The following is a 24,710-nucleotide window of genomic DNA, read 5'->3' as shown; positions in this document are numbered from 1 at the left end:
CTTATCCAGCTGGAGAGGCCAAAGAAATGCAAAGTATTCCACAAGTCCTCTGCAATGAATTTATCTCCTCGTTTGCATGACATGAACTGTGCTGACTTTTTAGGCTAAATGTGGAACACAAACTTCAGCACAAAGTGCCTGTGAAACCCTGATACAGCCCCAGCTCATTCCTGCCACTGTGTGTACTAAAGACTTGCAGTTCTGTAAATCTGCCTAAGGAGTTATGCCCAGAAAGGTGAGCTTAAGCGCTGGCCCGGAAACTTCACAGGCCACATCAGCACTGCTTCCCAACCACCGAGACCTTTTGAAGCAGCAGCAGATGCAGTAAGAGTTACAACTGTGGATTAGTCTCAAAGTCTGAAAGTAAACCAAAAAACACATCCTGGGCAATCTGGTACTCAACCTGTTTCTTCATAGTTAGATGAAGACACGAAAACATAGTTTTCAATCTCCTAAACCAAATAAAACATAGCAATAACATAATTGTTGTCGTGCATGAAGTCAGGATCCGTATCCCTCACAGAACCTGCGGGGCACTTTCTCAGGTTCTGGCACATAGATCAAAGGTCCTGTCATGCCATGGCCAGAACTTGTATGTTCAAAACTTGTAGTAAAACTCCAACTTGCAGAAACCCAAGTGATTTTTATAAGGTGATACAAACTGAAGATGGAAAAGTATGTGAGTCTCAATTGTCACAGATGGAAATGAGATTCCCTAGAAGCTAATAGGGAGCAAAAATGCAGTTTAAAAAAAAAAAAGACATTTTACATGAAGGTTCGAAAAGCCAACTAGAAAAATGAATAGTTTAGAGAATGAGGTCACTTCTGATTTTTCTAAGTGAACATAGACCCTTAAAAGTCTGCATCTAGTCACAGAAATGTGAGTTGACCCAAAGCATAACACAATTCATATTTAACAAAGTTCAAATTAAGTCACAATAATTGAAATAATAACCAGGACCCCATTTCAAATCTAAACTTCCTCTTCTCAAGTTCACTGGCTTATGTGGGGGTTATCCCTTGGCCTCTTCCTCCCACCTAGTGAGAGAGTCAGTGGAGTTGACTGGAAGTTGAGACCGAGGCTTGGCTCCCTTGGTTGGTATCCACACTGTGTTGAAATTCCAGTTCCACTAGCTTCCCACTGCTGTCACATGCTCAGCTTTGGGGGATGTCCCAGAACCTTCCATCTAGAATCTCTACCTTTCCAAAGGTCTTTTGCAGGGAGTTTCCACTCTTATCAGAACATTACCAATTGTCCTCCAAAGAAACTAAATCCAACCCCACAAGTTGTGGACAGGTTGTAGCAATTTTTTCCAGCAGAAAGACCTCTCCCAAAGACCTTAGAGTGCGACGGGTCTCTACTACAAAGCATTTTCCAACTATTCTAGAAAACATCTAGCTCTTGTTTCTCTTTCTAGAATTTTTTTTCTCTATAAATACATTTCATTCATATTATTTGACTTATTAGTAATTCACAAATGTCCCCCTAGTTTTATATTTCCACCCCATGAAAGCTCATGGGAAAAGTCAGGCATTCCATAGACGTGCTTTTGAATCCTGGTACTTCCATTTACATTATCCTGAGAAATGGATTTATTCATTCTGGCCTCAATTTCATCTTTCATTTCTCCTTATTTTTACTCCTTGGTCTTTCTCCATTTTTTTAACGTCCCCCAGTCTAGCAGTTTTTATCTATATTTTTTGAAAAAGTGTGATAAATAGTAAAGATCAAGAATATTCTCTGCTTAGAGGAAAAAATTCAACTTTGTATGCAGAACCTAATGATTTTTAAAAGACTATAAAATTATAAATTGTATCTATCATCAGAATTCTATATTCTAAATTGCTAAGAATATTTATAAAATAATAAAATTAGTTATAGAGACAAATAATTAACTATAGATTTATCTCCTGAATACAAATATATCACATACTTGTCATTTTAGATTTAGCATTTTAAAATTCCTCTTAACAATTAAAATATTATAGAGGACCAAACACTACTAATGGGCTAGCTCTAATGAGACAAAATAGTGTCAATAATGACAATATAAATTCCATCTTCAAAATGAGAGAAAATAATCTTTAATGTTATTTATTTACAGCCACTACAAGGGGAAAAATCCTATTTTTACACCAACACTTAAGTAATGTTTTAAGCAGTAACAGTATCTTTAATGTGCATGATGCAAATTATAAATTCAATGTCCACACTTCCACCAAGTCAGTTTAAGTTAAAATATAAACTTAAAATCTGACAGTATACATAATGGAAGGGTGCTTGTGGGTAACTCACAGACCCTTCTGTCATGAGCTCCCTTATCCCTAAATGGCAAGGTGGGATAGACGACTCCCTGAATTCTTCTGGACTTGTCCAGTGTTAGTCCCCAACTCAGTGGCGTTACTAATCAGAACACAGATTCCAGACATTCGTGGACAATGTATCCTTAAGCCAGAACGTGTTTCACTGGCATTGTATACCAGTATTGTATCATATTCAAGTTTGAAGTTCAACATAATTTTTTATCTGCACATATAAAACAAACAAACAGTAACATCATACGGTATCCTGTCTGAAATTAAAGTAGATCACTCATAAACACAAATACAATTATACTGGGCTAAATTACTTATTTGGAAAAACACACACACACAATGTTTCACCAATCTTTCACCTAACTCTTCTGTCTGCCACACTTAGGGAATAGCATTGCATGCATTTGTATCAAGAGGGTATATACTGGAAACATTTAACACATAGATTCTAACCAAATTGAAATTTATCTTCCAATATTTAGAACCTAAAATATCATTAGAAATCTTCAACCCTGTTTTATAATTTACAGTGTAAGGATATATTTGCAAAGAGTTAACTTTATACAGTTTACAGTTCCTCAAAGTATCCAGAATTTATTGCACTTTAAAAGTTATGCCTGATGAACATTTTGACAGGACTACGGTGCTCTGTGTTCTTCTGGCAATAGAAAATATTGAAAATGGATATTTACTGAGGACAGGGTGCAGGGTATTGGAGACGCAGTCATGCCTAAAACAGACAGAGGACCTGGTACCACCATGCTTACACTACAGGCTAGAAAGGGATGGTTAGAGTCACACACAAATAAGACAGGTTCCCAACCCTAACATCATATACTGAGACACTGTGTACAAAGAAAACGAACTCATAGATAAAATAATCACAGTGTGTGGCAAATGCTTTGAAAGACAAGATCTACATCAGAGTAAAGAGGAGATGAGGAGTTCCCCCACACCGGGCTTATCTTTGCAACAGAATGAGGTAGACATTAGTATCAAGTTAGACACAGGTAACTGAAGCTAAGCAGGTGGGAGGAAATGGCCCAAGTCAAGGTTCACATAAATAATGAAACAAGAATATAAGTTCCTGTGGGTTTATCATGATGTGCTTTCTCACCTACCACATGTGCCTGCTGGAGGCCAGACACTACAAGCATTCCAGAACATTCCCTTTCACTTTACACACATAAATGGCTCTGATTCTCGGATTTTAGGAAAGATGCATATCTATGGAGATGGGAGGACTTACACAAAACATCATTTTGAAAGCACACATTCATTTAAAAGATATGCCCTCTTCTTTCCCCCCAACAAAATCATTTAGAAGAGAAAAATGCTTACCCATTTTTAAAACTAAGTTGATATTTTTGTAGACTCACTTCTAGTCCACAAAGACATTAGCTAATTGAGAATATCCATTGCCCCTAACTGGTCCCAAAGACCAAATCTAAAGAGAAAAAGGCACACCCATGGGAGCGTTCTCCACTAAACTTACTACAGACATGGATATGTATACAGACTTCTGCTACTCCTTGTCATTTTATCAACAGCTTAGTTATTGATAAAATTTAAAAATAAAAGGAGGTACAGACTTTCTATAATTCATAGCAATTGCTAAAACTACTAATGGCACATCAGAGATTCTTAGTCTAAGTCACAGCCTAATAAAATTTTATTCCTTTCTTGATCAAGAAAGCATTCAAAATAAAAGTGATGAAAGAGATGTCTTCTTTGAGAGATATCTACTTACCCTTAAAATGTGGCATATTTTGAGTTGTTGTAGATACCGTGTGGGTCAATATCTCACTTCAGAGCCCCTCTTGATTTCATAGCTTTAGAAACACTCAAGCCTCAGAAAACCCAAATTTCCATGCTGGCTCCACTTGGGACTTAAATTCCCCAGCTCTTGGTTAGAGCCTTGTTTTGTTTCTGAGACTTGACCCATAGGCTCCCCCAGTGCTATCCAAGGAGGAGGAGGAGAGGCATTGTAGGAAAGCCTTGGTAATACACATGGGCTCCACTCCAGTCCCCCCAGATCCATGAAATCCTCAGGGTCCCTGTCATCCCCAGAAAATGCAGCTAATGTACAGCAGTTATTAAAGATGTCAAATAAAAGTTACTCAAACTAGAAGTGACAAATCAAGATTTTTGTTGTTGATGATGAGAATTCTTCCAGCAAGTTGAAAGCATGAATATGAATTAAGATGTTCCAGATCACACTGGCTGAGACCTGTTATTTGTTCCTTTGTGCCACAATTTCCTCATCTGTACAATAGGATAATAGTGGTATTCACCTTACCAGTTGGTATATTTTAAAATGCCAATCAAAAAGCTTGGAATACTGCCTTTTTGGCATATGGTGAGTATAAGGCAAGTTTCTGTTCAGTAGACTAAAAGGTTTTATTTTGAACTATTATTATTCAAAGAAATTATAAAATATTTCGACTATTTTTAAAAATAGATTTTTGCCTAGTTTCACCTTCTCTATAATAGTGGTTTTATGTTATAAACTTAGAATTGAATCATAATAATCTAGTCTTTTTGTTTTGTAGGATGTCTTAGTTCATTCCTGCTGCTATAACAAAACACCTTAGACTGAGTAATTTATAAAAAATTTATTTCTCGGACTGGGGAGATAGCTCAGTTGGTAGAGCGCTTGCCTTGAAAGCACAAGGCCCTGGGTTCAATCCCCAGCACCGCAAAAAAAAAAAAAAAAAAAATTATTTCTCACTATGTTGAAGGCTGAGAAGCCCAAGGTCCAGGTCAAAGGGGAATAGGATGTTCCCATCAACCTCTTTTTAAGAACCCTAATCTCATTAATATGATGGTGGAAACACTCATGGCTTAATCACTTGCCGAAAGACCCCTTAATACTATCACACTGAGTACTAAGTTCCAACATACAAATTTGGGGAGGGCATATACATTAAACCACAGCATAGAGTCATTTTTAAATTATGTCTCTATTAACAGTTCCTACTATGGAACTACTGACCAGTGAAGAGGAAAAGAAAAAGCAAACACCACCACAGTACTGCATTTCCAATGCAAGGGCAACCAGTGAAGATGTTTCAGACTGGTACAAATTCATAGGTTTTGGGGGAAATCCACACCAGAAGAGTTTTACTTCACTAATTCAAGTTAGTGTTTTCAACTGTGAAAGGACATTATCAGATGCAAATATGCCATACACATGGGAATTCCTGAGTCCTAAATAGGCTTAGCCTCATTTTGCAAGACTTTAGAAGAAGGAGGACCAAAGTTGGATTACAAAATCAATCGGTGACTTAGGCCCCCTAAACACGTCCTCCAGGACACTGCCACCCAGACCCCAGGGTGAGTGTGAGAGCCACAGCTCACATCAAGCATGTGGACTTTTGCCATGTATGTTAACACTGGCTGATTTTATTTGGACCCTGAATTTTGTGACCTCAAAAATGATTTCCCACAGTGAGTGAAGGGACTCTTCATATAGACCACACCTTTCAGAAAGAGCTAATGGTAGCATGTGATATTAAGTTACACGTTGATTGACTGTTCAGGTAAGAAACTGTGTGGCTTTATTCCCCAGATCAACATTTTATTGAGTGAACCAAGCTGAACTGGCTTCTTGCATGGCTAAAAGGAGTGAGCACTAAACCAATTCTCTTTCCTACTCGTCTCTCAGAGAGATGGGCAGTCCCCATTTGAGTGGAAGGAGGTTGAAAGTATACTGAAGATGACCAAAGTTGAAACAAAAATAGGCCTTGAATGTTGCACTCAGAAATTTCCGCAGTCTTTGAAAACTCCTAAAGTCATATCAATATTTAAATACCATTTACAACAAGCCATGTTTAAATAGTTATATAACTTAAGTCACACATTAGATAGTTATCAGAAATTATGAACAGTTCACAGTGCTGGAAAAGAAGATGACAAACTGGAAAAAGAAGAGAAAATAAAAGTTGAAGAGGAAAAAGTTGGTCAAGTTCAAGTTCAGATTGAACTGGCCGTGGCTCAGCTTCAGTACATTCAGGAGAGACATCTGGGGCCAGCCAAGCGCTTTCACCCCCACCACCATGGGTTCCACAGAGTACTTGAACCACAGGCTCCACATAGGCGATTAAAAGTTTCTCCACATTGTTCTGAAGGTTGACATGAGTCTCCATTAGCTCTTAACTACATGTTTCATACAATAAACATCAAATTATTTCCAAGATAAACATCAGTAGGTGTTAGTTGAAAGGGAGGGGAGGTAGGTTCAAGCCTATTCTGCTTCTTTGAAGTTTTATTTTCATTAAATAAAAACTCAAGATAGCCAGCTATATAGACGGAGTTGGTTGAAAACAGCGACCACTTCCCCTGCAGAAGACTGAGATGATGCAAAGGACAGAATAAATCTTGAGAGAGTTTAAGGAGAAAGCCCACCACTGTCCTGAACAAGAAAAACAGCTAAAACAGAAAAATCAGAAGGGCGCCTGGACAATAGATTAGCTGTCATTCACAAAAATATTTCGAGCTCAAACCACAGAATGACAGTAGGAGTGTCACCTGCTTAGATCACCCAGAGAAAATGACCCCAAATAGGGCAAGAACAAGAATTCCCCAAATAAGTACTTAAGTAATGAAACAGCCTCTTCACACAATACTGCGTCTCACGTGGGCTTGGTGACACTGAGGACTACAAGCACTCTGACTTCAGAAAGCCAAGTCGGGTCAGCCACTCAAGAAGATCCAGAGCCCAGTGAGGCACCTCCAGCCACAATGCCTTCAAGCTCAACCAGATTTTGGTAGTCTTATTTTTTAAAAAATGAAAAATCACCCAAGACACTAATATTAAGAACAGACCCAGGCTGGGGAGATAGCTCAGTTGGTAGAGTGCTTGCCTTGCAAGCATAAGGCCCTGGGTTCGATCCCCAGCACCGAAAAAAAAAAAAAAGAACAGAGAACAGACCCAGTCTGTGCCTAATTCAGGAAATGGTCCAGAGGAGTGCAGGAGGGTTTCTTGGGGCCCTAACTGGACAGCCTTACCAGTGTTCCTGACTACCCCTCTGTGAAGAATTCTTGGTTGTTTACTGGAGCATGGGCTGAAAGATTCCACTAGCAAACTTTCAGAGCAGACAGAAAAACCCCAGCTTTTGAAAATTCCAGGGGAATTACACAGTAGTACAAACAGCTTTTTTTATTTGCAGAATTGTAATCCACTTACATCAAGATGACCTACTAAGAAGTGTTTAAGAGATGGATCTAACTCAAAGAAGGTGTTAGCATATTTGAACCACTTGACTTTCAGATGTCTGGATCTTGATATAAATCCTTTGTTCCTCTTATTAAAATATGTCTTGCTGTTTTCAACAGTAACATGAAAACTTTAGGACATATTCGGAAGCCATCTAACTATGTAAGAGAGAACAGCAGCACAGAGTAAATGCTTTGATTCCCATTTATCAACAAAATATCAACTCCCTGTATGATTTGCCCAAGAATCCCACAAGTGTAAAATAAACATCGATTTAAATATATGCAATAATAAATCATTTTTGCTTTTCTGTTTTTCTTCTTTCAAGGTAGAACGATCTCAAAGATTAATGCATCGATTCACATTGAGCCATTGCTCTGGGCCAAGTACTGTCTGAAGTCCTAGGAAAACAAAAACCAGGCAGATGGGGTTCCAGCATCCAAAGAATTTCCCATGAGGTCAAGAATCAGGTCCTGGAGCATACAGATCAGACTGGAAGGTGAAGGCTAGCCAAGAGCAGCAGTAAGTGATCAGTTACCAACTGCATTCTAAGTTTGTTGAGACATTATTAAAAAAAAAAAAGGTGAAAAAAAAATCATTGTCAAGTCTCCTCAGTGAGCTATTTATAATTCAAGAGTCAAGACAAACCAGCACTTCAGAGCACAAGTGGCCTCTACATCTGTCTAGATATGTAGGAAAACATAATTCCTATGTAAATCAGCAATGAAAAATGATCTGTTGTCAATTTTAGTGTTGTAAACGCACCTAACCCACAAAGAAACTCCAGAATTAACATTTTCAAAGCAGATTTTATCAAAACAAAATGCTTTATTGTATAGAAACACCCTCCTTCATTGTATGTCACATGCCATTGCAGTTATTCCCACACACCCCCTTGGACTGGGAAAGAACTTCCCTACAGCAAAAACTGGAAGGATCTCACAAAATTATTGCAAGCATTTCACAGATTTTTGAAGACAAGACCATGGTAATTTTTCCTGATCCTCAAGGGAACAGCCTGTCTTATCACAGTTAGACTGTCAGGGGAACACTGCCTGGGGACACCTCCCAGGGAGGTCCAGCCGTGAGGACACACACAGATACAAGGCACATTCTCACTCTGCATCAACAACTGGCTATTCTTAGAGACTTTTCCTTCACCTTCTTATCCCAAAGCACTTGGGTTTTGATGGGCACTTAAAGATACTTAAATGTCTTCTCTATGTAGTAATTAAGATCTCTGAACTAAATGTAATCGATCCTGAATTCTCCCATATTGTCCAAAGTGATATTTATATAAATCTCTTTAAATAATAGCCAATTGAACTTCGGATATCTCACAAGCCTTTGTCAGGCAAAAGGCATCTACAGACAGACAGGAGAACAGGGAAAAGGTACAGGTAATGATTGATCCCAGAAGTTAATTTAATAACTATCTGCAGGTCACCGTCTCTATCCCACATCTCTACAGACCAATATTTATCTCACTATAATTACTGGTTACTTGTTTGCCCTCACCAACTGTAACCTCCTTAAAGGAAAATAATAGGTCCTTGAGTCTCCCAGTCTCATCAATAAATAAATATTAATACTGCAATATTTTAATAGTTTTGCATGTTCCCAGATCACATTTAATAAAGGAGAAAAACTTCCTATCTGTTGCTCATTCATGGGCAGAAATATGCTGCATATGCTTAGCAAGAGGACTGTGGAGCCATTTGAACCTCTTTTTGGAAAGCTAAGTCTAGAAACATGCTTCCAACGGCCACTGATTTTTCAATAATGAATGAATTCAGGTGGGCATGGTGGTGCATGCCTGTAATCCCAGCAGATCAGGAAGCTAAAACAGGAGGATCACGATTTTGAGGCCAGCCTCAGCAACTTAGCGACACCCTTCCTGAAAATAGAAAATAAAAAGGGCTGGGGATGGAGCTTGGTGGTAAAGTGCCCCTGGGCTCAATCCTCAGTACCCCCGAAAGAAAAAGAATGAATTCATCATTGAATGAATTCATCAAGAAGCAGTACTTGCACCTTTTAACCATGCAAAATATACATTCTATACTTATGGCTTCAAATGCTCAAGTTACATCATACTCCTCCAATCCAATAACAACATCTTCACACAGCTGCAGAAGAGTGAGGCCCAACCACCATGTTCCCTGGGTGGGAGAGAGTGGACCTAAATAACTACAGTAATCATGCCCTGGGATTCCTTATTGCATCCACAGATAGTTTTCTGCTTATATTCCCAAAATTTAAAACCAAAATGGCATGGCCACCCTCACTAATAAATTACATCAGAAGTTTTAAAAAAAGAAAAAGGGAGGGGGAGAAAAATATCAGCTGCTTGGAAATATAGATCTAAAAGCATATCGGTCACCTAGATACTCATTTGTCATAAATTGCTATTCAACCATCAATATCCTATCTTTCCAGCTCATCACACATTCCAAATATGTAATCTACACCATGAGCTTCCAAACATCACCTGGAGTTGGGAATGTGAGAAATCAGGAACAGTGTGGTGACTTAGGGTCTTTAAACAGAGCTTCGGATGAGAAATCGATTGCAGAGAGCTATCCGTCCCCTAAGCTCGACTGTCTATTCTACCACCAACTGAAATCAAATTGACTTGACCCTATGGTTCAGATGACCCATGTTGTGGCTGTCCTTCCCAGGATGTGCACCTTCAGATCTGTCCACCAAGTGTCCTGGGCCCCTTTCAGGAGAGGGGCATCAGGAAGGAGGAGGATACCAAGGACACTTAGGAATAAGACACTGGAAAATGAATGCTGACCATCATGAGTACTTAAATATCAGGAAGGAAATGAAGTGAATCCCAAATAGGTCTTAACTGCCCTTCTCTCTGCTATTTAAAAAAAAAGAAAAAAGTGGTATTTGCTAAAGGTTCATTACAAGTTGGTTCCTGGGTGTGAAATAAAGCCAAGCCAAGGACAACATTCTGAAACAGACCTTATTTGTAGAGCAGAGTGTCACATGGCATGGAGTGTGCCCTTCCATGTGTTCAGCCCTTTATTGGAAAGAGGTTCAGGGCTAGCAACCTGATATCTACAGATGAACAAGCAAAGTTCTGCCCAGAAACTCACAATAGAGTGTAAGTGGACACAACACAGAATCAGGGCTCCATTCAATGTTACTTTGGTAGGTTTGCCATTCACAGACATGTGAAGATTTCAAATCACATGCTTATCCAAGGACCTAATAGTCCAGACTTCATAAAGGCTGTTATTATAATGCATTGATTAAGTTTCTTACTGGTATCCAAAGCTGACCAATTACTCAGTTATTTGGAAGAACAGACAAGTCTGCCCCAGCTTCCACTAACTGTGCTGCATTTTTCAATAATGCAGCACAGTTGTAATATTATTTGCTTCCCACGAATAACACACAATTTTATTCTCCATTGGAGACTCTACCTTGGGAGGGAGCTGAGATGCATGAACTATCAGGACTAATTACTTGTAATGTCCCAGGGCTTTAGGACAATTACTACTGAGGTTACTGCCTGGAAACAGAATAATTACACTAATTGGAGTTCATCAGCTATTCATCTGCATAGTAAGCACAACTGATGAGGTGAAATTTAGTGTCCCTATACTGAAGTCATTTCAGCTGCCAAAGGTGACTTTCAGGAGACATGTGCCCTCCATGAAGACAATGTACTCTGAACAAATATGGAGGGCTCAGCATGGATCACAAACTGTTATAGGGCACAGTAATGGGTCAAAAAAATAGCTGACATGTCCCTGCTTCCTGGGTACTTCCATTAGAGGAGCAGAGACATTAAATAATCACATCAGATTTAGTGAGTTCAGGGACAAAGATGTCCAGTGCTATGAGGTGTGGGGATCTTCATGAAAGTGGCATTGCATAGGAGTAACTCTGTGGGGAAATGGATATTCCAGGCAGAAGAAATAGGAGGGATGATCTCGGAACTGGGGCAACCTCGGCAGCCAGTGGGCTGGACCACAGAGGTGGGGAGGGCAAACGATAGTGAGCTGCAGAGAAGACGGACACGCCCAGGAGGATTCTGAATTGCATTTTAGGAGTAACAGAGACTTGGGATAGAAACCTGGTAGAGAAACACTACGGCAGGATTTGCAAGAGGTGGTTACCAAAGAAGGATGGGTCTCATTTCAAACTGGATTCCTGGTTTAAGGTGAAGGGAAATGAGCAGGTGTCAGAAATCAAAGAACAGATGGGCCTTCGAAGACAGTGCAGACATGCCAGTGTTCTGGCCTGAATGGAAGAGGGTGCGCACACACACAAAAAGTGTACACTTCAAGAGGACCACCAAAAATGGACTGAAGATAGATGCTGCACAAACTAGAAAGTATGAATTTTAAAATTTGAAAACAGCTCACACCCCACATTTTATGCAGAAGATCCTTCACCAGTGAACATTTTAATAAAAGATATGAAAGAGCATCAACTCTCAATTATTTAGGGTCAGAGATGTGTTTATCTGGTGTAGTAAAATTAAATTGTCCTACTCAATCTCACTGTGGATTAATGAGGTCGTGCTCATGTTGCCATAGTTAATACAACATGACGTGACCTGGAACTTGAAGCAGGAAAGCAATGAGCGAATGACCTGAGCAGGCACTTCCAAGAGTTGTAAACTGCTCTTAAAAAAGAGCCTCTCACAGTCGCTACATGTAACATACCTGCTTCCACATCTGCTTAGAATGTCCCTCCAAAGAACCCCTTTAAGTATCACTACTTGTTTTGTTGCTTGGAAAGGCCCCAAAATTCATTAGCCTTGATTTTTGTGGTCATCAAGGATTTCATGCAATTCCTGGCAATTACTTCGGCCCCCATGGTGCCCCACTGCATCATAAACTTCCCATCAAATCCCACTCTTCCAACACCAGCTCTTGTTAGAGCCTCCGTCTTCCAAAGTCTTTGACCCCAAGCCTTTGCCCAACAAAACTTGTTCCTTAGTAAAATCTGTCTGGTGAATCCATACTAACTAGCAGAGATGCTAGACTAGAATTTTAAACTGGCCTACACATCTGGTCACCTCTTCTGTCTAGAATGAGAAGAGGTCCCTATCACTGCCTCTAATGAGAGGGAATTTTAAAAGACACTTCCCCAGAATAATTCCCTTCTGATTTAGAAAACCTGAGTTCGGTTACATCTTTCTATTACATGCATTTCTATTTCTATTAACTCTTCCACTCTCTCTTTATTCAGTCTCTTCTAACACTTGGGAAAGTCTTCAGGCAAAAGAAAACACCACAATATAATGTCAGAAGGAAGAGCAGTTCCCCCGTGTGTTAGTGCCTATTTGTGCAGCAGCCCTAGAGCCCTGGAGGACACAGGAACCTGGCTCTGAACCCCACGCCAGGTTCCATCTTCTCTAGTGATGTGAATCCTGGAGAAATCAACTTCTCTGCATCTCATGTGTCCAATGGAAACCCCGTGCTGGCCTCCCGCGGATTCATGAGGTGCAAACCAGGGCTCAGGGGTCATCCATCTCCCTCCCCGACTCCCTTCTTCCTGAGGCAGAGAGCTTCCAAAGTTCTTCACTGTACCTCTTTCCTAATATGAAACAGCAGTTGTCAAAAACTGAATCATGTCCCCCTAAAATCCATCTGTTGAAGCCCTGACCCCCAGCAGCCCAGACTGCACTTGAAGATAGGGCCTTTAAAGAGGAGAAATTTAAATAGAAGCTTTCAGCACAGTCTCTCATCCAATCTGACGGGTGTCCTTATAGAAAGGGGAGATTAGGACACACAGAGATAGTAAAAAAAAAAAAAATAACCATCTGCAACCAAGGGGAGAGGCCTCAGGAAAACCCAGCCCTGCCAAAACCTTGATCTTGGACTTCCAGTCTCCAGAACAGTGAGAAAATATATTTCTGTTGCTTAATCCACATGGTCTGTAACATCCTGGTGGCAGCACAAGCAGACTGAGGCAGAAATAAAGCCTCCGCCACTTGCACTCCTGCAAGTGTACCTTCCTACCCTCTCCAACCCCCCCACCCCTGCAAATACCATGAGGAGCTCAGAAGGCAGAGGTCAATGACCCTTGGCCTACGACAACGTGGTTTTGCTGCCTATATTGTACTGATCAGAAGTCCTGCCCACAAAAGGGGAATCCAGACACTCCTAGGAGGAAAAAGGAAGGGTTTCCCCTCTCCCCATGCAAGGACACTACTGCAAAGTTACCCTGCTCAAACTTCCCTCAAGAGTAGCCATTTCCTCCTTTTCACAAGGGTTTTACCAACATCGATATTTAACAAGAAATGCTTCTGCTCACAAATGCCTCTTCCTCTCTCAAGTCTGGAGCTGTGTAGTCAGCTTGGGAAGTAGCTAAATGTGTTATCAGAATCAGATGGAAATGGAAATGTGCCTCCGTCAACTAAACCTCACACTAGCCACCATGCACATTAGTATACCAAAACTTTGGTTCTATGTTGGATTATTTCCTGCCCCAGGTAGACTATGTAAATAGCTGCTAACATGTCAGGGCTTGCTGGTTTGCTATGCTGTATGCTGCTAATATTAACAACCATCTTAATACCCTGAGGGTATTTTTTTACTTAAGACATATCTTCTCCAGTTCTCACCCTCTTCCAACAGAAAATCACACCCAACTCAAAACTGGCTTTGGTTTTCTTCGCTCCCTTTAGAAATAGCAGTTAACATTTTTGCAGTATTGCGTCATTCTGGACTTCTTTGCCCTTTATCTGAGATTCCTGGCTAACTTACTAGATAAATGACAAAGGATCCTCTTTTGGAAGTGTGCCGAGCCAAGGGGGTCAATACAGGAATGAAACCTGCCAAGTCCTAGCTCCCAATCCAGAGAACACTAGATCAAGGAGTAACACGAGGGTGTGTATTAATCTGCCAACTGCTCTCCCTGACCCAGGTCACTTCCTTTCCCCTGCAGCATGGTAGCATTCACTGCTGGAAACAAGGATATGGTCAAAGAATGTGTTGCTATTGACAGCATTAAAGTTTAAACTGCAACAAAGTGATTATTTTTAAGCAAGAACTAATTAACATGGATTTGGGGTATCTTAGGAGATGAATGTAAAATTTGTCTTTTTGTTAAATTATTTTTTGTTGTTGTTAAATTCTCTATTTTCAGAGTTTCAGAAAGCTAAACATCATATGGAGAAATTAATAAGACTCCTTTCCCATGAAGAGTTCATTCCATTTAAAACTAAAATTCTTACCTTAGAGAAATGATTTCTTAGCCTTCCATGGTGTAGCTACTACTGTCTGCCTTGGGGTCAGTTTGATTCCCCTGTGATGACCCCCCACCCCTGTGCATCTAGGACTGTACTTCAGATGGAACCAAAACCCAAGCTTCCTGTATGGTACATAAAACCAGCTAGAATAGAAAGGCAGAGGTGAACGTAGTGAGTTATTAATGCCTTGTTTTTCTGTTTTTGCCTCTTTCACCAGAGAAAGGATAACCAAACCTGCCCTGAAACCTTTCATTAGTCAACCATTGCATCAGATGAAGGAAAACACCGAGTTGTGAGTCACAAAAAGAAACACACACCTGGGAGACCATTGTCACTCTTGCCTTAACAAACTTTGGAGGACAACAGGTGCAAACACTTGTGACTATTTGTAGGAAAATCAAACACTGAAAATTCTGAAATCAGGTTGTGAAGTCCAGTTGCGCGAGCCCAAGGAAATCTGAGTTTAAGACCTCAACAAAAGATTCCAGGGTCACTGATAAACCTTGTGTCAATAGTGCAGCATCTGCCCTGTTTACCTGAGGTTGGTGACCATGCAAAGCCCCAGAAGCCACTGCTACCACCAGTAGTTAATTGAGATTCTTCTCTTTCCCCTTAGGAAATGGAATCATTTGAAGAAGGTTCCAGGTTCTTATTTGATCATATTAATGTCATTAGTAAATATCCAATCAGTTACCATGAACTGCAGGATAAAGGAGGGAGGGATAGTTATCTCAGACCTGCCTACCTGTAAATCACTGATTTTCTATTATTTTCTTTTTCTTCCATCATCTTTAATAAGCCTAAGGTAAATGCAGAACACAGACACTATTTTCCCTATTGAAACAAGTGAAACTACCTGTAAATGTCAAAGACAGCAAATATTCCTACAGCCCCTACAGTGTCCAAGATGAGCTCAGAAATGCCTAGAAGAGACATCTGGGAAGACTGGACAAGTGGAGACTTCAATGTCTATATGTAGAGGGAAATGAGAGGGAGGAGGGAAGAGGGGTATGACAGATGATGGAATGAGACAGACATCTTTACCCTATGTACACGTATGATTGCACAAATGGTATGAATCTACATCGTGCACAACCATAGAAATGAAAAGTTGTACCCCATTTGTATACAATGAATCAAAATACAGTCTGTAAAAATAAAAAAATAATAAATTAAAAAAAAAAAGAAATAGGATCATTCCCACTGTTAGGAGACGTCACTGTTTTCCACTTTGATACACTCTTTCACCTTGGTTAGATCTTGCTACTATTTAACTTGGCTCTTGTTTTAATCTGTGCCGTAATGGTGTTTTGAATGGCCTATCAGCTGGAAAATGATGTGGGTCTTTCTAAAGTCACTTTGCTGAGCAATCCAGGAAACGTAATCTCAAAGTTCAACCAGGAGAAAATTCTTAGACATCAATTTCTTCATCAACTTAAAAGTTTTTTTTTTTTTTAATTTAAGAAGTCTTAATTTGAGTTTATTTTAGGAATATATCCTTTTCTGCATCTGCTGGAGTAATAATTAAAACCCTTAGAAAGCTGGGCACAGAGGCACACAACTGTAATCCCAGCAACCTGGGAGGCTGAGGCAGGAGGATCACAAGGAGGCCAGCCTGGGCAACTTAGAACCACCTGTCTCAAAATAAGAATTTTTTAAATGGCAGCTGGGAACACAGGCTAGTGATAGAACACTTGCCCAGCATGTGCAAGGCCCTGTGTTCGACTCCTGGAATGACCAAAAAAAAAAAAAAAAGTCTTATGAAAACTGTAGTTATTATTTCAGGTTTCTCTTGAAAAATGTAAATTTCCTCAAAGTTCCACTTATTGAAACTTCTAAATAGATCATTTTAAATGTGCAATTAAGAGTGTCTCATCTAAAACCAAACTTACCACAGTTTATCTAAGTCCCAATGCACATAAGCAGTTTAACTGGTTAATAAGTTTTAAGAATTCCATTAGTAAGCCCTATAAATTGTTTTAGTAACTTAAGTATTTAAGTTCCATATTTTTAAATACGTTTTAAGTTGTAGATGGACACAATACCTTTATTTATTTGTTTATTTATTTATATGTGGTGCTGAGGACTGAATCCAGCACCTCACACATGCTAGGCAAGCGCTCTACCACTGAGCCACAACCCCAGTGCCAAGTTCCATATTTTAAGGACTACTTCAGAACCACAGACCTCTTTTAAATCTCAAAACAGCCCAATTACTATAAATGGTAATTCTAAAGAAAAAAATTAAATGTCCTGTTTATGCATTTCCCAAACCAGAGAGCACCAGCAATCAGCGTAAACACTCTCTCCATCACCTCCTGTGCACAGTGATAAACACACTGTATTCACTCCCAGAGGTTCTGAGGTTCCTGAGAATTTCTACGGCAGGGTGTTCAGCTGTCCCATTCATTCTACAACATCCAAACTAGCCTAAAGCCAGCTGGCTCTCTTTTCTAACATGTACCTGCCAGCCACAGCCTCAACACTGTACCCATTGTTCATATTAGGAGGAAAACCAACACACAGTACTAAAATTTAATTTTATCAAGGAAGGTGTTTCAATACAAGCATAGATTCTTTGGAATATAAAGAAAATCACATGCATGCAATGCAAGAAGCAGAGACAGGAAAAATGAGGGAGACAGATGACCGGTGGATGAAGTAGTAAGCAGTAGTTACTGGAAAGTTCCCTATGGGAGCATAAGTGGTATAGGCAGAGGAGATCCCTATGAGGAAGAGAATGAGAGAGATACAGAATGTGGGTGAGATTTAAAAAAAAAAAGTGGTAACTGTTAAAGAATGGTAGGTGTCTTTGATTTTTTTTCGTTGTTGTTATTGTGTTGTATCATTGTGTTTTGTTGTGTTGCAGGCAGAGAGTAAGAGTCTGACTCATTCTGACACTGTTTTTCTCTCTGCCTACCCGCTCCTCTCCCTCAGCAGGGAAGGATGGCAGGAATGAGGCTTTATTGGGAAATAACCTGAAGTTCCCCTAGGCCACTAACCAGTTCATGGGACCTTGTGCAAGCCAGTAATTTTTCTAAGATTCTGTTGATCTTAGAGATAAATGTATTAGCCCTGAGCTTTCAACCCTGCTCCAGTGACATAAGAATTTACAAAGGGCTGAGGCTGGGATAGTGGTTAAAAGTAGCCACTGACTTTCTGAAAACGAATCCTGCATAGAAACAGAAGGAAAATTGGTTAACGAATTTGGGACTTGGCTTATTTCTAACCTGGCAACCCCAGAAACACCGCTGGAAACAGGTGCACAAGCACCAACCCACCTCCCAAGAGCAGAATCACAGATGAGGCGTTTGAAGTGTAACTCCCTCCCCAAGTGAAGTGTCAGGAGGTGAGAGAAGGGGCTGGCCAAATCCACACACAGTTACAGTCCTCCATAACAGCAGACACCATCTTCACCCTCATCATCTTGGAAAATGTTTGACTTAAGAGCATGAGTGACTGCTCACTATGCCAAACAGCACCTCTGATCCAGAGTTACTTAATGTACTTACTGCTTGAAAAATTTAAACTGTGCACTTGGTACAACTCTATCTGAATGGATATTGAAGGTGTTAGTATGTTAAGAGGCTACTTATTTTATCCTAAGGGTCCACGTTACATAAGATAAAATGTCAAGGCTCCCGGGCAGTACAATGTGATGTTGGTGAAAGGAAGAGGGCTGAAAGCCATCAGACCCAATTCAAGTCCCACTGATTTCGATTAGCATTGGGTTGTCAGGTACATTATTTAACCCTCTTTTGACTTATTTAAAGATAAAATGCATTTTACAATTTGGGGGATTAAAATTCAATGAGAACATGTTATCATGCATGCAATAAACAGTCAGCAAGTGTCCCTTCTCATCCTTTAATTTTCTCAAGTTAAAAAAAGAAAGTCAAAGAAGCTTTTATAAAGAATCATTATATCTAAGTCTCTTGCCCTTTGGTAAACATGACAAAGTAACTACCCTCCTGAATCCATAAGATTCAAAAACCGACTTTGCTTAAAGAAACTATTAAATATAACTTAGCTAAAATTAGAATGATTCTACCTTTTGCTCAACAGCAAACACAAGTGCCCAGAAGAACAAAAACAAATCATCTGAACCTGTCCCTGAATTCAATGCCTGAAATTTTCAGACCAGTTCCAGAATTAATTCATCCCAAATATCTGAAATTCCAAAGAACTTCCTTCATAGTTTTAGGAGGCCTGTGTTTAAGGTCTCCATAGGGATAATTGCTTCCACAGATTTGTCAACAGGTAACAGCACCTTTACGTTCTTGCCTAATACAGGTTTCAGTTTCTTTCTTGGTATGGAGGGGGTACAGATGTGGGAAAGTGAATTTGTGATAGGGCTGGGAGCTAAGTGGATTGTCACCAGATAATACATAATGCATAATTTTAACACTGAAGTTGGTTTATCAATCTTAGCAGAAATGACCAAGTGATTTCTTCCAATGCTCACTAATGCATCTTGGCTCAAGATATAACAAAGCTAAGTATTTTAGGAATCAGAATGAATTGTGTTTGTAGCCAAGGTCATACAGCTCATCAAGTTGAGTCCAGGTCTCAACATGGCAAAACAGTGAGCCTTTCTCTAAAGGTCTCTGTAGTTCCAAGGACGTTCGCCACATCATCATAATCATCTACTATTATTATTATTTTTTTTTTCATCTCAAAAAACACCAATGTACTGTGGAGGCCAAGGTTATGTCAACCTTCTACCTACTGTGGACTTTGGGAACTACTACAAATGTCCTGTCTGATACTCAAGGTATCAAAGCTATGCCGGGAGGATTTTTCTAAACCACTGACTTCTGTGTGCTACCAAACTCTCTCCAAAGCACCAGCATCTGCCTGTCTCACAATAATGATCCCTTTGAAACAAGCATGTGAATAACTATAGAAATAGAGAGGATCAAGTTAGGAAAATTGGTGTCCTCTCCATTTGATGATGAATGTGGATTACAAAGATGCACTGAGTATGTATGAGGCAAAGTCCTGTTGGACAATTTTACTTAATCCTTACAGTAACCTGTATTACTTTCTCATTTTAAAAGATGAAGACTGAGGCAAGAGAACCTAAACAATTTGCCAAAAGTCACACAACTAGTAAATGGCTGAGAGAGAGGATACTAACTAGGGTGAATTTGGCTCCAAAGTCTATCCGCAACCACACCAAACTCTGTAAGTCACAGTTTCTAAATGTCATCCTCCTCTATACAGTGCACAATTGTTGAAATATCTATTTCAAGGACAAATTCAAAAAAACAAGCCACTGGAGCCGGTTCTTCTTCCCATATCCAAAATAAATTTTCAAAAATTTAAAAGTTCATGAAATGTTCAAGTGATATGGAAAAAATGTTGTGTAAGAGCCTTCGCCTTCCCCACTGAGCACCGTTTCCCTATATTATCTTCAAGTGTTTCCTTATGCCCTGGACCCCTGGTGTGCTTACAGATGGTTTCTATTTCTAAGTCTCCAAAGCTTTCAGGAATGTATTCCTAGACTTCCAATCTGCTCCGTCACAACCTCTGGGCGCTGATGGCTTTGGCTTCTGCTATCCCTGGATTTGCAGGAGGAAAATGGACTCTTTGACTCTGTTGGCCTCCCATTCCACTCCACTACTAACTTCCAGCGGAAAAGGAGAATGCTGCTGTAATCCCACTTAGTCTTGTTGTCTCTTCAGAATTAAAATTTAACTCTGTCCTGGTGAGAATTTGAATCTGTACAATTGTCTTTACTCTTGAGAAGGTTCACAGACAATTTTTCTCACATGACAGCTACCTATCTGTCTGTCTTAACAGCTACGGAGGGAATGGCATGTAACCAAATCCTTCTTCTGGCAGTCTGGGAACTGTTGTGGTTTTAAGACTAGCCCTATATTTTCTCAAGAGAACTTAAATGCCACCTCTTGAGTTACAGAGCAGCCTTGGGAAATTCAAGGAGGGTGGCCATCCTGACACCATGCAATCCATTCCTAGGCAAATCTCCACATAGCACCTCACAGAATGACAAATGTCTCCACCGGGAAGACAGAAGTTAGGGTATCTGGGAACCTTTCAGATGCCCAGAGAGTATTTTTATCCTTCAAAAACTTTTATTGACAATTTCATGGTTATTTCAAGCAGTAAAGTTCACCTTCATCAGGTTATCTAAAGACTTAAGAGACAGAATGAATTGGAAAGGACTGAGTTGAGAAAACTTGAAAAAATTACAATTCTGCACCTGTCCCAGGGACCATTCAACATGTCCACATATCCAGGGTTTTCCTCAGCAGCTACCTGGATTCCAGTGCACACAATCTTCAGGAAGACAAAGAAGGTGTGAAATGAATAGGTCCAGATGAGTTGAGAGAGAAAGGCCCGAACAAAGCAAAGTGTTTCTTTCAACAGAATCAGACACCAGAGGTACTTGCTTTAGAATGGCTCCCAGGTCTTTTTTAGACATATTTTGGAAAACAAAATTTTACAAAAGATCACAAAAATTAGACAGAAAAAAAATTTTATAAATCCTTTATTTAGTAAGCATTGTTTACTCCAGCTTCCAAAGTTCATTAGTGTTTAATGAGTTTTGATGCCTCTAAATGAACACCTTCACTTCAGATGCTCCATACAACCATTTATTTTAGGAATACATTGGGAGAAATTGAATGTGAGCATATTCGTAGACTTTCCCCTTTCAAGCATATACTTAGACAGAAACTGATTTTTTTCTAAAGACCAATATAAAACCACTAGAAAATAACATTCTATACCAACTAGTTTAGCATCATATCATTAATAAGATTTTTACAGTCTGTATATATATTTAAGTAGATATATTCATCTATACATGTATGTACATACATGTATGTATATACAAGGTGCTTTAATTGCTTTTAAAAATGGTTCTAGGTGTTTCGATATTCTACAAAACTACCATGAACAACATAGATATCCATTTTACAGGTAAGTGTTACTCTGGTGTCATATTCCAGTTATTTTAACCATGGAAAGAAAATTACTTGAAATTGTTCTGAATGTGAAGTTGGAAAGAAAAATAAATAAATAAAACCTTAAAGACAGCTTAAACCATCATATGGTTTATTCAGGTAAATCCAGAGAGTTATAAAGAGGCCTCCAAGGATAGCAGCCTAAATGCCCAGGGCTCTGAATATTTAAATTAGGGTGATGTGGATGGGGAGGGAAAAGGGCCCCTTCTCTATACCACAATGGTGGCCTAAGCACCAGTTAGAGAATAGAAAAGCCACTGTCCATGCGGTCACTGTCGGTGCATTTTATCAACTCAACTAGGTCCCTTCCTCCACCTGATAAAGCTTGGTCAAAATTTAAAAAAAAAAAAAAATTGTAGAAATAAGATAACTGATCATTGCTAATATTTGATTTTTAAATTATCTTGTTTAAAAATCTGAAACTCCCTGGATTCAGGGCATACTGGTATACGTTAGCTTGTATATTCAGTCTGCATTTCAACATAAAATTAATCTGTATTCCCTCCCCCCAAAATACTACCTAAGAGAAAAAAAAAAGCACCTCTAGCCCTCTAAGCCACAATAACCCACTCAACACTAAGCAGTACAGAGGGATGATCCATGCTACCTAGAACAAGCCAGGCTGCTACCATAGCAATTACAGGCTCTGGTAATATTAAACATGGCTAATATCAAGTTTTTAATAAAAGGAACAAAGAGATGACTTCCGTTTCACGCCACGTGTTACTGCACCAGGATATACTGAGAACATTTCAGCATGAAATTTTTTTTACACATAAGCTACCACTGCAGAAATGCAGTATTTAGCTCCTATTTGACATATACAGTAAGTCACCTTTAAGATGGTAAAAACAAACCCAAAAAGAAATCTGAAGGATCATATCCTGGAAAATACATCATTCGGGAAAAAAAAAAAAAAAAAAATCAGCCATCAATGTATATACCATGGCTTCTGTTAGATTTTACAAAAATAAAAATTTTTTAAAGAAGCCTCATGATCTTAGAACTTCACCATATTCACCCAGGTAGTCCTAGTTGCCTTTTTTCTCCCCCATCTCCTTGGGGTTTGCATTTTGGAATTCTTAATGAAACAATAACGTGGGAATGGAGAGAAACCAGAAGGGTTAGGATCCTGACAAGGTAACCATTTTCTCGCTCCGGTTTTTGTAGGCCATCTTGTTCGTATAAATGCCAAGATGTCTTAATTTTTCCCAGGTGGTGTTACTAGGGGCAACACCCACTGCTGGTTTGAGATCAATGTCCCTTAGTCAAATGACCAGCAACAAAGATCTGTCAGAGGAATGGTTAATTGATGCAAATTAAGAAAGCCACCATCCCTGTAGAGCATATGTTACAGGAAAAAGAACAATGGACAATTCTAGAAAGTAAAAGATCAGTGTGCGTTTAAAATATATTTAATCCACAGTTTGCCCTCGCCATAAAGGCTAATCTTGGTTTTGGTCAGTTGAAATCAGTAAGACAGCAAAAGATGAGTGATCGCCTGGGAAAGAGAAAACATATACGCACACGGGGGTGGGGTGGGGCTGTCATTTGTGTCCCAGGGTTTTCCGAAACATTTAGGGCAAACGCCTTTGTTCCTAGGCTTCCGAAGGGAGTGGGTGGGTGGATGATGGGGAGATCAGATGGGGCTGCCTGGCCCTCCACACCCTGCTCTCCGGCGCATGCGCGAGGCCAAGACAAAGGAATAGGTAATTACAGTCCCGATTCATTCATTTTGCCTGCAGTACCAGATATCTGTTAGCCCAGGCTGTATTCCCTGGGAGGAGGGGATGGTGATCCACACCCCTATAGCAAAAGACTACCTCAGTGCTAGTGTTTGGTTTTAACCCGCCACTCAAGTGCTAGAGGCCATGGCGAAGACAGAGGTGTGTCAAGACTGCACAAGGCACTAAAAATGCACCCATGTGCGCCGAGCTAATTTCAGCAGAGTGAAAATTACTCGGGCAAAGGCTGTCCACCGAGTTCGTTTCAAGGCGGAAATGTCTCTGGGGAAGCAGATAAGGAGCCCAGTCAAGCGTTCGATGAATATTCATGAAAAGAATGCGGTTCGTAGCCACGCATTGTGTGTGCAAACGGATCCAGGGGTTCCGCAATTTTTATTTTTCTGGTGAGGGGGAGCGGGAACTGGACGTCAGGTTTCAGCGACAGCGTCTTACGCAAAAACTGCTAAACCCCAAACCTTCGCCCACTGTGGAGCTGAGCCCCAGTAGGGCCGCGCGCTGTCAGGTTCAAGCTCACACCCCCCGGGCCGGGGCGGCGGGGGAGGCGTGGGGCTCATTCTCTGGGCCAAAGGCTCAAAAAATAAAATGCTCCGAGGTAACCCACAGGTTGATGGGGAGGCCATTCGGCCACGTAGAGGTTGGGGCTTTGATCTGCTCTGGATGTGCTTCTGGTTGCACGTTGTCGCGTGCACCTCGTGTTCCTTGGTTACCCCAAACCAAGATTCAGGAGTCCCACGGGTCAAGGAAACCCATTTGCCAAACCAAAAACCCACCCTCTTCCTTCCGATCAGAGCAAATTCCTCCTCTTCCTTCTCCCCTTACTCCCGCCCCACCCCACCCCCACCCTCCATCTTTCTCTGCTGCGCCCCTCACACCCTGCGCCTTCGGTCCTCCGGGCTGGGAACGGTTCCGATGACAGAAACGCCGGGTTCAGCCCACAACCGAATCTCTGGGACTCGATGCGCTGCAAGGGTTTCGCATTCAGCATTTCCTCCTTCCCCAGCGCTTCCTCCGCGAGCCCCCTCCCTCCCCAACTCCGTTTGTCAGCCTCGCCACTCCCCTCATCCTCTCCACCCAGCGAGTGGCCGAAGCCTTCCACCTTGGGGCCCCCCATCACCCCGGATCCCCAAAGTGTGGCAGAACCTTCACGCAGGGACTCCGCGCCTACTGCTGTCTAATCCAACCCGCGCCCCCGTGCCCGCTGCAGGGGAAAGAACCCA

The 24,710-nt window shown here is 40.5% G+C and overlaps 1 protein-coding gene and 1 non-coding gene across 2 annotated transcripts in view; one reads left to right on the top strand and one right to left on the bottom strand.

The window, feature by feature from the left end:
- The window catches only part of Basp1 (brain abundant membrane attached signal protein 1), a 49,273-nt gene that overhangs the window by 24,245 nt on the left and 318 nt on the right, over positions 1-24,710 (bottom strand). The gene's annotated exons all lie outside the window — the stretch shown is intronic.
- Trnas-uga (transfer RNA serine (anticodon UGA)) lies at positions 4,945-5,018 on the top strand. Its single transcript has one exon. It is a non-coding gene; the product is annotated as a tRNA-Ser (tRNA).

The sequence above is a fragment of the Sciurus carolinensis genome, chromosome 6 (assembly GCF_902686445.1).
Source record: "Sciurus carolinensis chromosome 6, mSciCar1.2, whole genome shotgun sequence".
Lineage (NCBI taxonomy): Eukaryota > Metazoa > Chordata > Mammalia > Rodentia > Sciuridae > Sciurus > Sciurus carolinensis.
The sequence above is the reverse complement of the archived record's forward strand: the minus strand, read 5'-3'. Positions and strand labels throughout refer to the sequence as shown.